Source organism: Micropterus dolomieu, linkage group LG20 (genome assembly GCF_021292245.1).
Source record: "Micropterus dolomieu isolate WLL.071019.BEF.003 ecotype Adirondacks linkage group LG20, ASM2129224v1, whole genome shotgun sequence".
Classification (NCBI taxonomy): Eukaryota; Metazoa; Chordata; class Actinopteri; order Centrarchiformes; family Centrarchidae; genus Micropterus; species Micropterus dolomieu.
Window position 1 is genome coordinate 28301135 of NC_060169.1, and position 13513 is coordinate 28314647.

Consider the following 13513-nt stretch of genomic DNA (forward strand, 5'->3'; position numbering starts at 1 on the left):
TAATTATGTTAGATGCCCACAGAATGACACACACTAGGGCACTGGCCATTGTAAGGGAAAGATGTAGCAAGCGTCTATTAAAACTATTTCGCTCTATGGTTGTGTTTCAGTACGTAAGTTACTGCGTGGGCAATGGCATGCTTGACTGGCAGGCGTGCATGCAGTACAAACAAAGTCAACACAAATAAATACATGGAAAGATTTGTTTGTCAAGGCTCGTAGGTCAGTTCCTCAGTGCGGCATTTTCCACCCAGCACACTTTGCAGACTGTTTACACATAGGTGGATGGCTTAGAAGCCTGTCATTATGTGTAAAGATTGAGTTTATATGTTGAACAATGAAAATACACCAACAATGTTTATGGCAAGTGAACATAAGACTGGGGGCAAAGTTTCTCATATTTTTTAAACATTTTGTTTTTACACAGTACAGTTCAGTCCATGCAGCGCCCTTACAATCTGTCAAACCTTACACCCTCAACAAGGTAAATATTCTCGTTCTACAGCTCCTTCTACAGAAGTTTGCTAACCCCAGCATTATCATTTAAATGTTAACAATTTTATAATAGTGTCAATAGCATCTTTTGTCATTTACTTTTCAGCACGCAAATAGAATACTAGACGTAGTATCATGTTTGTGTGGATGTTTTCAGTGCATGTTTTGTGCAATTGTTTGTGGGCAATTGTTTGTGGGCATGTCTTTCCAGTGTTTAATTGTATTAATAAATGTATGCACACCTGTTTGCATGTACAAAGATACTGTTTGACTGCACATCTGATGAACAGTTGAGGCTTGAGTTGTTGGACAACATTGCTTTTTCTTTGAATCTTGAGTTCAAGGAGAGATAAGGAAGTCTCTCTCCGTCTCTCTCACTCTCACCCATTTCTCTTTTTCTCTGTCTCTCTCTATTTCCCACATGTAGCTAGTCAGGCAGTGCAGTGTCATCCAGCCGTGAAGCCATTTGGCGGCGAGGAGAAGGAGTGGGCCAGCTGAAGGTCAGTTTGAGGCACAGACAGACAGACATATGTACATACAGAGAGTCATGCCTCCATTAGCAGGGCTTCTGTTTACCATGGGGAAGACGCCAGGGATTTGGTGGCATATGCTGTAGCCCCTGGCAGCCTCTTGACAGAGCACTTACCGTAGAGACGGCAGGCCAAGGCCTGGTTAGGGGCCACCCAGAGGCTGTGTCCTGAGGCGCCGCTACTGGGCTGGAATGTATTGTGGGGATGATTGGCTCTCTAGTTTATCTACTGTCCCTATACTAACCTAAAAGCATTTCTAATTTTTTTGTGATGCCTGTTGAATGGGCATCAAACTGCATCAGGGGCTTCTATCTCCAGACCACAAAACCGTGACCTGTTGGTAGTTTCTGTGTGCTGTCTTCAGGAAACTTGATAGTAGTGCAATAGTAGTTCCATTCATATACTTGTCTAAAATTTCCCAGGTAGGTATTAAATGTTGTCTGAAAAGAGCTTTTATGGTAGTTTGCAGAATTAGAAATTAGCACAACCTACTAGCCACTGTGGTGGTTAAGTAAAAGTAGCGTAACAGAGTGAGTGGTTGGACATTTACAAGTCTGCTTGTTTCACTCGGACACAGAAAAACAATGTGGCATGAACAGTGTTGCTGGAGCTAGATGTTTGGCTGACTTCCGTGTAATATTCTCAACATGAAAAAAATATTAATAAAGTCAGACTTAACATTTCATTGTGTGATCAGTTATAGTTGACCAACGTATGTAAAATTGCCACCATAGGAACAGTGGTTATATAACCACAAGCCGGAACTTACCTGTGCGCTCATGCACGTGCGTCATAGGTGCAGTCAGGTACTTACACGAACGGCGCTACACCCCTTGTACAATGTGTGTGTAAGAGAGAGAATGGCAGCATTTTCCTTGAGAGAAAATGTACCTTATGAAAAACAATAGCCTATTGCTTGAATATTGAAGGTCTGGTTTTATTATTTTTACAGGCAGTTACACACCGCTGGTTAAAACAAGAAAGTGGCTGGCTAAAAAATTGAGTGGCTGGTAGATATTGGAATCCACCAGCCACAGTGGCAGGTGGATTTCCAACCCTGGTAACTGGCGTGAGTAGTAGATGAAATATAGCTTTTACGAACAGTAGTATAATTCTGTGTTATATACCTCCAGTTTTGTCTCTCAGTTAACTTCCAAATTCCCACTGCAGTGTTGTTTTCTAGAAACATTTAGTGGGGAATGTTTTATAAATTTGCTCTGTATCCCAATGTGCAAATGCATATTTAATGGCTCAGTTAAGCAATGTCATGGTTTTGTATTATTAATAAGATTTGGGAAACATTTGAAAACTGCAGTAATATTTATATTGAATGCCTTCTTATAGCTTCATGCAACCCACCATACAAAATAAAAGCAATATAGAAAAGCCCTTATATTATGATACAATATGTGACTTGTATTCATGTCATGTAGGAGTCTATATAACAGAAGCGAAATAAGCATTCCATGGGTGCTGAGGTACAGTATAACAAGACTGGATCGTTGTATATTACGTATTACTCTATGCACTGTATGTATCAGCACAGCTGTAACTACCTTCAGCATTTATCCTTCAGACTTGTGTCTACAACTGAGTTACAGCTGTGCAACAGTATTCCCTCTAGTGCTATTTCTCAGCGATATTCATTCCAAAGAGAATGAACAAAATTTGTTGTTGGCTGCCTTGATGTTAAAGTTGGATCTTCCTTTGCTCTTGTTAGCGACTTTGAGTGGGCAATAATCCAAAGTGTGGAGGATGGATAATAAGTTTATCTGCTTTTTAGCTGGGCAGTTTCAAGACAACTCTGTGTGAAGCTGTCTTCATTAGGACCCTGTTAGACCTTGTTTCACCTGACTGACTGACAGACTGGCCGTGATGAGACTCCATTAGACTGCTGCACAACTCTCTGTGGACTGGCCATTTACTGAAGGGCCCTCTCTCTCTTTCTTCCTCTTCCTCTCTTTCTGTCTCTCTCTCTTGTTCTGTCTGACCAGGCTAACCCCAGGAGCCCCCTTAACCCACGGTGGTTGAGAGCCCAGTCAATCAGACGCAATGATGTTAAACTCCTCTCCAATGAATACCCTTCACCAGTCATCACAGAGATTGTCTGTGTCTGGCGGCTGATTAGGAGTTCATCTCAAGTAGGTTCATCTCAATTTACAGTCCTTCTGAAGACAGGAGCTTGTTATTCTATAGCTCTCTCCTCAACATGATTACTTTACCTTGGAACAGAGACACCTGTAATGAGATAATAGCATGGCTTACCAACTTTTAAACTGCCCCTTTCTTTATAGATTTCTTCAAGAGTGTTCATAAAGAAAGCATTATTTATAGAAATATATCAAAGCGATCATGTGAATGTCCTGACATAAGTAGACCTCTGAAGATGTTGGGTTCTTTGGACAACATTGTTGTCTTGTCAACATTAATTTGGGGGATATGGACACTGTAATAGAACACTCCTGTTTATTATTTTTAATTCAAACCACACACTATATCACTCTGTGAAGAACAAACCTGCTTACATTGTCTTCCTCTACTTAAGTCAACAATGAACAGTACATTTCTGCTCACAGAGACACACTCACAAAGTGAGGTGCTTGTCAAGGTTGTGCCAGGACAGGTAGTCAGGCTTTGAATGAAGGAAGGCCTTCTGTGACACACTTTTAAGGAGAGATGAAAATGGCGTATATGGCATCGATCACCATAATGTATTGCTCCCTGTTTCCAGAGGGAGTGGGGGGGGGGGGATGTCAGGTTGGAGGGTAATCTCTAGAGGATCTCTGTGTAAAGCGGTTAACGGGCAAAGGATTTGATCATGCTTGGCCATTTGGTTTTGCGTTGAAGGATGTTGCTTGCAGCTCTGTCAGTCGCTGAGTGCCCATCAAGCCAGACAAGTCAATAAGCCCCCATCACCTCTTATTGGTTGCCCAGAGTGATGCGCCATTGGAGAGACCCACACCACATCCCCCCTCCCCCCTTGTCGTCACCTGTCAAGTGAAATATAGGCAGCTGGGAATCAGCATCTCCTTATAGCACTCAACAGCCCAGCCAGCAGCACTCGCATCGACAGCCTTCAAAACTCTTCCGCTAAAGTGTATTATCACTCACTGTGATGTGATTGTGGGCCTCTCCTGAGCGGTTTGTTGTGGTGTCTCTGCCAGATAGCAGCTACACCAGATTCTCTTACAGTCCCGCAGCTGTGAGTTGCTAGTAGGACTAAGGTAGCTTGCGACTGACATCTGAAGAGATTTCACAGCAAATAAACCAAATTTCATTTCACCCTTACACGCATACATTCTCTTGAATTAACCTAAGGGCTACTGTAGTGCAAGGACAAGGAGGACTGACATCTGGAGGCTACAGCTTAATTTGGGTTTTCTGGTGAGAGCTTAATTTATGAGGAAAGAGTAAACTGATATTAGGCTGCTCTGCAAAATGGGTTGACATGTTTTAGGCATATAGTGGAATGATATTCTTACAAATACTAACTTATTAACAAAATCAAAAATAGGTTGTTTTAGTGGGTAGTTCAGACAGTTGGCAGTACTTTTGAAGCATGAAGTCAGAAAAGTAGAAATTGAAAGCTGTATCTCTGTGAAATAACTTTTTAACATTTCCTCCTCAGATCAGAGAACATGAAATATATGCTGAAGAAAAGAAATACGACCCCACTCTTTTTCTTCTCCTCAGTTGCTTCCTTTCTTTCTCTGTATGTCTCCCTCAGTTCTCATCTCGAATTTCCCCTACCACTTTATTGCTTCTTTCCCCTCCTACACTCCGCTTGCCACATACTATATGTGAGATAAAAGGTGAATTCTAGAAAACCCTCTTTCTGACTCGGATTGCTCCCGTCTTTATACTCCTCTCGGTGTTTGGAGTGTGGACAAGGTGGGGTAGAAGAGAGAGAGTGAAGAGAAGAACAAACAGCCGACTGTGACAGTGAAAGCAGACGGTCAGACTCTGGCACCAGTACAGGATTTATGCTTTGTTGTGTAGTTTGGGCGCTTAGGGACCAAGCATGCAAGACACTGTTGGATACTCTCTTAACAGGCTTATACAATACTCTGTTTTATGTGGAAATAAAAGCAGTGACTGTAAAATCCCATTTTAAGACATCACAATATAAAGAGTGAATTATAGGGCCGATGAACGGTCAAGCAAAGAACAACTGCTCTCTCCTTGTCTCTTTTTTCCCACTAGCCTATCCACAATATCTATTATATATATTGTCAGCTTACCGGGCATTGTTGTTTCCCTTAATTTAACTAACAAGACCTAATATGTAACAGCGCAAATATATAGAGAAAAGTGATTCTTCGATTCTGTGACATAACAACATATCAGTGTCATCATTAGGCCTTGCCTTATGTACTGCTTATTAAACATCCGTGAGTAGTACCCATGCTGTTTCACCTGAAACAATGTGTGAAGTCAAAACATGTTCCTTAAAAAAATCCCTAGTAGGTTTATTTTATTAATCTTTTAGAACTTATCTATGATCAACTTTTTGTGTGGTTTTGCAGATATTATTGTTGGATGCTGTAGGTTTAACTCTTTCAGTACTTACAGTTGGTTAGTCTCAGTGTTTCACATACTTCTGCATCAGCTTATATCATACGCTGGACTGAGCTCAACACTGCTTGCGTCGATGCTGCTACACACATGGCTGAGATTTAGTTGGCTTCACTCCCAAAGGTAGAGTCTGGTATATCTTTCTATGGGGGAACCATACAGAGGTTAGGGCTTTAAAGCCATCTGATCAGGTGTGATCTGTTAAGATGTTACAGCTTAGATCTGGTGTGACCTAGGACCATGAAATATATTTTCTGCTGTGAGCTTTTCATCTCTTTACTATAACAGAGTTTGATGTATATGAAATTTACTGCGACTTCAGTTCATTTGAACAGTCCTTTGTTGGGCAACAGTTTTCCAGATGTTTTCCCATTGCAATTGGCCTTTGAAGCATTACTAGGCCAGACATGATCACCATGTCCTTCCTATAAAAGGTCAGAATCCAGTGTTTTTAAAAGAAAATATCTAAAAAGAAAATATCAGTTACTAATTAATTATTACGTGCACATGCTTTTTTAAATTTTTTTGAGAATTTGTTTCTTATGAAATCAAGTTTTTGTTATACTCTCGAAGCTTCCTCTTGTAATTAATCAATCAAATGAAATTTACTGATCTACTAACTAGGAAAGTAACGGTTAGATACAGTAGTTCCTCAATGCGTGCTTGCTCATCATGCTGAATGCACATCTGCTGAATTGGAGGGCAGGTTACGTGGACTAATCTATTTATAACAATTGCAAGCCTCTAAAGTTGACAACCATCATCCAAAAATGTGGTGGATGTGTAACTAGACCAATTTAGCTCTATGTAGGGGTTGGTTTATTTAAGTAGTATGAGGTGAACATCAGAGGCACAAATTGTGTTGCTATGCAATTCTGGTTTGTGATAGTCCCAGAGAACTATGTCCCAAAGCCACAGGAACATGTGCACAGAGGATTAAGACCTCTTAGACTGACCCCATCTTGTGGTGAAAGATTCAATAACATTTACCTCAACACTCTCAAGCCTCCCTCTCAAGCCTGCACCCGTGGCCAACGTCGGCTCACTGTAATTCCATCAAATTTGAATGTATAAATGTCACTTAGGTTACTACTCCTCTTTCTCAAACATTTAACTGTACATCCACCTTACAAGGTCAGGACTCAGCAGTGTTTGGTAACAATCAGCTACCCAGAATTTTATACTGAAAACACATGGACACATGAAGTTTCCATTCATTCTCGAAATTTACTTTTAATTCAAAAACAGCTTAGATTCACCTAAAATATAATTTTGCACAGCAGGTAGACTGGCAATAAAGAAGCTTGTGTGTCCGCACTGTGCTCTGACTCTAAAGTGCTTCCAAATGGTGTCCTTGTTCTGGTTCCAAGGTTCGACTCTGCTTTACAGCAAAATATATACCTTCTATCCCGTAAAGACACTCACTAGATTTGTGGCTTATAATTAGTGTGTTCTATTTTAACTGTATTCATTATTAGAAAATCTGAAAATCAATAAGGTCTGAGCTTATTGATACTGTTATCAAGACTAGCGGGTTTGTAACGCTGTATCTCAAGCGTCAAATCTGATTTATTTCTAAATGCGATGGATAGGAAAACTAATGTTTCTAATGATAGTACTGAAATGCAGTATTAAACGGGCAGGGGACTTTATATCATCAGGCTACAACCTCTGCTCTCTGTCGGCACCTACACACACACACACACAGCGGCCAGCAGAGCGAGATGCCGCGCTGTCTCGTTGGAGACTGTGAAGGTAAGTTAGCTCCAAACTACTTGAGTTGCAAACAGCTACTCTCCTTACTGTAAGTATGTACAAGAAAACCTTTGCTAGTAATAAGACAATACTTTATCAATACACCTGTCTGTAAGGTAAACATGTAGAAAGAGTTAATTTAATCATCTCTGTCCTCAGTCTCTCATCCTGTATGTTTTATACAAGCACAGCTAACGTTAGCTTGGCATTAGCGAAATGTTCAAAACAAGCTAAATAGAAAGCCGCCTGTCTGGAGCACAGTCTAGTCTGTAGTCTTAAAATTTGGCACATTGTTATAAACTCAGCTGCTGGCTGAGACAAACCAGCCGCTCCTCCTTCCACCAGGTAACGTTACCTGCAGACAGTGAATAACAGCAGAGAGGAGGAGGAAGAGGAGGAAGGTCTGATACAGACTGAGTTTTTTATTCTTTCTAAACGTCACTCACTAGTTTGTAGATAGTGACTTTGCTTTAATGTTCATGCTCTAGAAACAACATTTAGCTGTATTTAAAATATTAAATTATAATCCTCTGGGATTAGATAGGATTAGGATTAAATTATTTATATATAAATAATTTAAAAACAACCAGGCAGCTAATATGCACACTTGAATATATGTTTATTTATTAAAAGTCTCTCAATATATAACAATGTTATCGCACATTGAATATTTTCCTCATACCGTGCAAGCCTACCTCATGCTCGTAGTGGCTGGTTTTACCAAATAACCGTCACCAAATAATAGTATTAATAAAAGTATCGATAGTGGTATCGATAAAGAATTGGATTATTAAGCAGTCTCAATAAGGGTATCAATATCAATAAAAATTTACGATCCCCATCCCTATTCATTATAGTCTTACAAATATAACAAAAATAAAATGTTCATGGTAAGCAACATTGTTCTTCAGATAAGAGGCAATCATTTTTGTCCCTATAGTAGCAGGACGTTGGTGATGATCAGTTGGCCAGTCCTGTTCGTAAAAACATCTGTGTTAACCAACACTTTATGACAAGTTCATGACATCCAAAAAAAACTAATGGCTCAATTGCCATGAAATCTTTTGATGGCTTTGCCTTTACTGTCGCCATCAGTCCAACATTTCTAACAGACTATCAATAACTTTGCTTCACCAGATCATACAGGAAAAGTCAGTATCTAGTTAGATGTTTGAGCGCTGATCATCTGTGTTGTGATCTGCCATGTCAGAGGTTAAAAAGCATGATTAGGCACTTACAGCGGGAGATCCAAGAAGCTTCCTGGCGGCCTTTTAGTACCTGTACCTCCTCTGGGATCTCTTTCCACATCAGTATTCTGGTCCACTACCTCAGCCCCTTCTTATTCCATCCACCCCTGGATTTATTTTCATACTATGGGGGTATGATAGCCACTTAATAATTCATATTTAGAGTGTATACCCATGCACTGAGAAATTCTGATTCATCCTCCTGAGTAGCTGCCCACCCTCTTGCATCATTTAAGCCTCGAAGTTCTAGCTGTGGCTTATTCGCTCAGTCTGCGCAGTGCTCTTTGGAGTAAAGCTGTCAAATTTTTTTGCGTAAGAGGGAAGTTTCTGTGGGTGGACAGGATCATCAGTTTTCTTTTAGTCAGCATGCTTCTTTAAAGAGCAACAATAGTCAGAGCAAACCTAATCTGAGGTCAGCTTACAACAGTTTTAAGCTCTGAATGGCACTATGGAAAAGAGTGACACATGCCCTTCCTGAAATCTGATTGAGTTGGGCCGAGAGACGATGCCATCGTCCATCGGCGATGGCTGACAGATGGTCGATGGTTGAGCAGGCATCGTGATTGTAAAACCCCGACCCCCGGCAAAATACATCTAATTTTTCACATAATACCACGAACATTATTATTATAAATTTTAAATATGCTTCGCACCTTCCTCGGAATTCTCTTCTACCCACACTCAGACACACAAGAAGCCTACACATGCACATAAGACATAAGACATTAATTTTGGCACACATCATTGACATCAGTATCAGTCTTAAAAAACATACTGACCGAGCTCTACAATGGTTGACACTCAGCCATTGACTTTTTATTGTCATGAAATTATGTGGCGCTATATATGAGAACAAAGTATAAAGTTTGTAGTTATGTGATATGAAGCCTATTTTACCAGTCTGCTTACAGCGTTACATGTTTTGTCCAGATCAAAACGCCATGATGGTTTCAGTTATGCGTTAACATCACATAATTTATTCACAGACAGTTTTGAGAGATGGTGCTCTATATAGTACCTTTTATCTTCTTGGTTTCCCAATATGTTTTTCATGTATGCGTACTTTGTTAGACGCTAGACATTGTATTTAGTGCATGTCTTTGTCAACAAGTTGACCAGCAAGCGTTTTTATGATTTACAATTACATGCCTGTTAAAGCATTGCATGAATAATCAAAACGTTGGCTTACAGAATGGCGGTACTGTATATACTACAGGGTTACAGTAATTCTTTCGATTCTGAAAGAGGGCCAGAAAGGCAGAGCTGTTCGGGCTTTGCTCTTTACTCTATGTTCTTTTTCAAGTCCCACTTGTCAGAGAGAAAAAGATAAATATAGTTTATGACAAACCAAAATAAATGGGTGGGTTCAGAAATGCACAGAACAACAAGCCACAGAGGAAGATGTGGCCTGCACAGGCCACATACAAACAGCCTGCTTCTGCCACGGAAATAGATGCTTACATGGGGAAAGAAAATAGTTGTGACACTGTCACAATAATTAGAGCTGGAAATGTTGTTAAGAGTGGTTGAATTCTCTCATACAAACCTACCTGATGTTGAATGCAGTCTTAACCAGGACAGTCTTTGCAGTTTTGACTGTGGAAAAGTTGAATTCTGACATTTAGCTTTATAGATCAACTGGTCATAGCTTTATGTGATCACGAGTCAAATATAGTTAGCAATGGTACATGGGGTACAAATTTACTGAAAGTGCTTTAGTGCTGCGCTACATAACCTTATGCTGACAAGTCAAATACTGTGGATGGAAGTATCATTCTGCCATGCAGATATTTCTGTATGCCTGTAAAGTATGAAGACAATACTAAAATAACCTTAGAAAAGTGAATATATTACAGGTTCAGTATGTAACATTTCTGAGGATCTATCGACAGAAATGCATTATAAGATCCATAACTATGTTGCAACATTTAGTTGCCAAACGCAAAATCTACCTGCATTTGGAGCTTGGCGGGTGTTAATTTCCAGCCCTGTGTATATTTTTTGCCGCTATCAAAGCAACATAGCCAATGCACCATAATCTGGCAGCGAGGATACATAAGCACAGAGAGAATTAACGTGTTTCTATTGTCAATGTTTGTATAGACTTTATCTAATATGTGTTTTAAAATGGACTGTGGTGCAGAAACAGAATCCGTGTATGGTTCGTTCTTTCATTATTTCGTTTCAAAACCAAATGGGAAAAACCAAAAAACCAAGTCGTTTTTTGTTTTTTCTGTATTAAAACCAAAACAGAAAAATGGAAAAACGGTAAACAAAAAAACCAGACATCTGTTTTGTTTTTCTGTTTTAAACCCATAACAGAAAACAAAGGAGCTGACGGGTGTTGTATCCCTACAACCTGTTAAACTCCCCGACTCATCACATATGGCATGGTCAAGGCCTGTCAGCGTTTGTAACGCACTGGGGATCACTATAGCGTCATAGGTCAACGCAGTGGGGAAAGCCCTGTAGCATCAGTTTGTGACGATAAAGGCAGGTATGTGATATTTAACAGAAAAGACTGAGTTAGAACATGGTCGGGGAGAAAGGAGGGCCAGGACCTTTTTATTGGGAGTTTTGTGTTCGTGTATCCTGTGAAACAAAAAAGTAAATATTAGGCTAAATGTTTTTATATTTAATTTTGTAGTCTTTCAGGTCGCATCGCACCTCATATCAACTGGCGAATATGATTATAGAAGTAAGCATTACAGAGTCTCAAGCACTCTTGTCAGCATCAAAGAAGCATTTTGTTTTGGGCTGATCTGAAGGAGCTGGTTACCTGAGCGATCTAAGAAAATACTGGAATATATATATACAGTCGAATCAGACTCCGCCCATCGAAGCATCGAATCTTCGCCTATTCGGGGTCAGCCCTAATAATTTCTTAATAAGTATACCTAAAGAAACCTCATTTCTTGACTGGCTACTCTCTGCTGTCTCAGAAGAGACTTTTGTGCTGTGTCAGCCACCGTAGCTGTTCTACTCTCTTTTAAAGTGTAGGTGGCAGTGGTAGACTGGACAGATGGTATTAAGTAAGTATTGGAACAGTAAGGCAAATTCCTTTGTTTTTGTTGTTCACTGAAGACATTTGGGTTTAAGTTCAAAAGATGAGTATGAGACAAGAGTTCAGAATTGCAGTCTCATTTCCCGGTATTCACATCTAGATGTGTTATACGACTCAGGACATCCCACCCTTTGTGTGAAACCACCCATTTTTCAAGTGAGCAAAACTATTGAAACATGTGACTGACAGATGTTTCTTATTGCCCAAGTGTTGCCTTTTAGGTTGATTTTCCAAACATTAAATAGCTTTGCATGACTAGTCCAAGTTTTCTTACTAGGTTCAAACTAGAGAGCTGCATTGGGATTGGGATCCCACGGGTCAGGAGTGGGCAGGAGCAGGACCAAGAAAACAGTCCCGCGCCAGTCTCTAGTTCAAACCTATGAAGACTGCATTTTCTGTTAAAGAGGATAAACCAACATGAAGACCAGAGAGCTGTCTATGGGTGAAAAGCAAGCCATTGTCAAGCTGAGAAAAGAAGGAAAATCGCCATGGGACAAACATTTGGCATAGCAAGCACAACAATTTGAAATGTCCTGAAAAAGAAAGAAACTACTGGTGTACTGAGCAACAGACGTCCAACAGGTCGGCCAAGGAAAACAACAGTAGTTGATGACAGAAAAATCGTGAGAGCTGTGAAGAAAAACCCAAACCATCAGTAAGTGACATCAACAACGACCTCCACAGTGCAGGGTGAAGAGAGCAGAAATATAGAAGCCACACCACAAGATGCAAACCACTCATCAGCAGGAAGAATCAGAAGGCCAGAGTGAAATTTGCAAAGAATTACAGAGATGAGCCACAAAAGTTCTGCAACACAATCTTATGGACTGATGAGACCAAGATTAATCTCTAGCAAAGTGATGGAAAGGCCAAAGTGTGGAGAAAGAAAGGAACTGCTTATGATCTGAAGCATACAAGCTCATCCGTGAAGCATGGTGGAGGTAATGTCATGGCTTGGGCGTGCATGGCTGCTTCTGGAACAGGCTCATTAATATTTATTGATGATGTAACTGATGATGGTCGCAGCCGAATAAGTTCAGAAGTGTACAGAAACATTTTGTCTGCCAATTTACGGAGAAATGCATTGAAACTAATAGAGAGGAAGTTTATCATGCAGTAGGACAATGACCCAAAGCACACTGGCAACAAAACAAAGGACTTCATCAGGGGAAAAAGTGGAAGGTTTTAGACTGGCCAAGTCAATCACCTGAGCTTAACCCAACAGAGCATACATTTCACCTCCTTAAGAGGAGACTGAAGGGAGAAACATCCCGAAACAAACAAGAAGTGAAAGAAGCTGCCGTAAAAGCCTGGAATAGCATCACAAATGAAGAATACAACAGTTTGGTGATGTCGATGGGTCGCAGGCTTGAGGCAGTTATCACAAGCAAGGGTTATGCCACCAAATGTTAAATGTTAATTACTTTAAGATAATTTGTTTCATTACTTTTGCTCACCTAAGAATGTTGAGGTCTAATACAAACGGTGATATGTCCTGAGTTGTTTAACACATCTAGATGTGAATACCAGGAAAGAAAGCTGAAATTCTGAACTCTTGTCTCATACTCATTTTTTGAACCTAAACCCAAATGTCTTCAGTGAACAACAAAAACAAAGGAATTTGCCTTACCGTTCCAGTACTTTTGGCGGGGACTGTAAATGAAAGTTTCTATGTATTTTCTTAAACTATTTAAAATGTCACTTGATCTATTTAATTTTTTATATTGCTATAAATTAGTGCTGAGCAACGATTAAAATATTTTATTGCGATTAATCGCATATTTATGAGAAAAATTGAATAATGAATTCTAACGTAGTGTATTGCGCACTTTTAATTTAAATGTACT

At 39.9% G+C, this 13513-nt stretch overlaps 1 long non-coding RNA gene across 1 annotated transcript; it reads left to right on the forward strand.

Moving 5' to 3' along the window:
* The first annotated feature begins 306 nt into the window (after positions 1-306).
* Positions 307-5067, forward strand: LOC123959013. Its single transcript, XR_006822199.1, has 4 exons — positions 307-484; positions 923-995; positions 3020-3166; positions 4654-5067. It is a non-coding gene; the product is annotated as an uncharacterized LOC123959013 (long non-coding RNA).
* Positions 5068-13513: the final 8446 nt, after the last annotated feature.